Below are 2907 nucleotides of genomic sequence, written 5' to 3'. Positions count from 1 at the left end.
AAAAAGCATCTTTGTGTATGGACTACATAAATTTGACACACTAAAAGCAACAAGTTTTTTTTTCCTATTTAGTTTTTATTCATAAACATAAACTTAACTCTGCAATCCAGCTAGACTTGGAGGGGAGTAAGGACGATATGGAACCCAAAGAACTACTACGTCAAGACATGGAGAGCACAAAGATTATGGGATACTGCAAGCAGATGGGGCAGAGGATGCTGTCCTGAGCTACAGAAGGAATGGTCTGGTGGTTAAGATGCACGCAAGTCAAAAGTATTAGAGCTGCCCACAGTTGGAAATGGTGATCTTTTTGCTGGTCTTGCCATTCACTGACCCAAAGCTCTCCATGGCTTCCACAATGCTCATGCCTTCAACATGTGGTCTTCCCAAAGACTACGTGTTTGCCATCCAACCACTCAGTCTTGGCAGTGCAGATGAAAAACTTGGAACCGTTTGTGTTTGGTCCAGCATTTTCCATGGACAAGATACCAGGACCTGTATGCTTCAGGATGAAGTTCTCATCTTCGAATTTGTCCCCATAGATCGACTTGCCGCCAGTGCCATTATGGCGTGTGAAGTCACCACTCTGACACGTGAATCCTGGAATAATTCTGTGAAAGGAGGAATCCTTATAACCAAATCCTTTCTCTCCAGTGCTCAGAGCACGAAAGTTTTCTGCTGTCTTTGGAGCTTCGTTTGCAAACAGCTCGAAGGAGACGCGACCCAAAGGCTTGCCATCGACTGCGATGTCGAAGAACACGGTGGGGTTGACTATGGCTGACAGCAAGTGGCTACGTCTGGAGAGTTGAAACAGGTTTTTAATTCTTGGAATTAGATGCTAGATGACTCAGTGGTTAAGAGCACTGGCTGCTCTCGCAGCGAATCCAGGTTTGATTCCAGCACTGACATGCCAATTAACAACCATCTGTAACTCCAGTTTCACGGGATCTGGACACTGTCTTCTGACCTCTGAAGGCACAGCACAACATGGTGTACTTACACACATGCAGGCAAGACCCTCCTACACATAAAATAAAAATAATAAATACAATAATTTTTAATAGACTTAGAATTAGTTCCCAATACTCAAAATATCCCTTCTCTTGATGCCAGAGGTTTGTTTTTGTAGAATATCTGTTTGCCAGCTAACTAGACTCTATGCATTTATATATCATATAGACTGCCTATGAAAAAAATGTATATCATTTTTGAACACTTCAAAGTGCAATGGATGTCTTCATAATGTAAATCTATCTTAAGATTTTATTTTTATTTTTAATTCTGTGTGTGTGTGTGTGTGTGTGTGTGTGTGTATAGAAGGGTATGTGCATGTGAGTGCAGGTGTCCTAAGAGACCAGAGAAGAGTGTTAAATCCCCTGGAGCTGGAGTTGCAGGCAGTTGTGAGCCACTGGACATGGTGCTGAAGCAAACTGTACTCAGGTCTTCTGCAAGAGCTATATGTACTCTTAACTGCTGAGGTATCTCTCCAGCCCCTGTTTCTCTTAGGGGAAGAAAGTTTTATAGCAGAGAGATAATTTGAATTTATGAAGTTGAATAGATTACAGATAAGATAAAATTAAATGACATTAGTCTTCCCTTATCTAGGGATAGTACTGACACATGCATACGTATATGTACACATACATGCATATACACATATGCATACACACATACATGCACATTTTCCTATCATACATATGCATGATAAACTTACATTTTTCATGTAAAGAAATAACTAGCCTTGTGCTTCTCTTTGCCATACCCAAATTTCTGGAATCACCAATCTTGTGCCTTGGGACTCATTGTTAAGTAAAATAACAATTATTTGACCACAAGCATTGTAATACTGCAGCAGTTACTACGGTTACTGAAATAGTTACTGACTCCTGGGTAGGAATCTTCCACAGCCAGGATGCACTAGACAAAGGGATGGATGAATCACAGTGGATGGACAACAGGATTTTAATATGTTAGTAAGAACAGCTTGCAATGTATTCTAGCTTGTTCTTCATTGCTGTGACAAAACACTCTGACCACTACCAACTTGGGGAGGAAAGGGTTTATTCAGCTTACATCTCCCAGGTCGTAGTTCATCAGGGAGCCCAAGATAGGAACTCAGGGCAGGAACCTGGAAGCAGGAGCTGGAGCACAGGCCATGGAGGAACGCTGCTTACTGGCTTGCTTCCCTGGCCCCTGCTCAGCCTGCTTTCTTATGCAACACAGGCCCAACTGCCCAGGGGTGGCACCACCCACAGTGGGCTGGGCCCTCCCACATCACTCATCAAGAAGATGCCCCTCAGACATGGCCACAGGCCAGTCCAATAGAGGCCATTCCCCAATTGAGGCTCCCTCAACCCAGGTGTGTCAAGTTGACGCTAAAGCTATCCAGCACACAATGTCAAATGCACAAATTTTGAATTTCTAGCATTTTCCATTTAATAATTTTGGACCATGGTTGGCAACAGGTAACTGAAACTGTGGAAAGTAAAAGCACAGATTGGGAGTGATTACTGTAAGAAATGGGAGAGCGCAGTTTCATGCTCATAGTGACTTTTTTGCTTTTTGAAGTAATTTTATTTTCGAAAACATCTCTGAGGGTGCTGGAAAGGTGGCTCAGTGGTTAAGAGCACTGGCTGCTTTTGCAGAGGACCCAGGTTCAGTTCCCAGCATCTGCATGGAGGCTAACAACTGTCCATAACTCCAGTTCCAGGGAATCCAATGTCATCTTCTGACCTCTGTGGACATTGCATGACACGGAAACACTTACATACATACAGGCAATGCACTCATACAGGTAGAATAAAAACAAAATACATTTTTTTTGAAATGGTAGTTTTTAAAAATTATTTATTTCATAACTAAATGATTAGAAGAGGCATTTCATTACAACAGCATTGACATATTCAA

The 2907-nt window shown here is 42.1% G+C and overlaps 1 pseudogene; it reads right to left on the bottom strand.

Moving 5' to 3' along the window:
* Nucleotides 1-276: 276 nt before the first annotated feature.
* LOC103737850 overlaps nt 277-2907 on the bottom strand; it is a 4936-nt pseudogene continuing 2305 nt past the window's right edge.

This window comes from Nannospalax galili, unplaced genomic scaffold (assembly GCF_000622305.1).
Source record: "Nannospalax galili isolate Female #2095 unplaced genomic scaffold, S.galili_v1.0 scaffold238, whole genome shotgun sequence".
Lineage (NCBI taxonomy): Eukaryota > Metazoa > Chordata > Mammalia > Rodentia > Spalacidae > Nannospalax > Nannospalax galili.
This window is presented reverse-complemented; position numbering and strand designations above follow the sequence as displayed.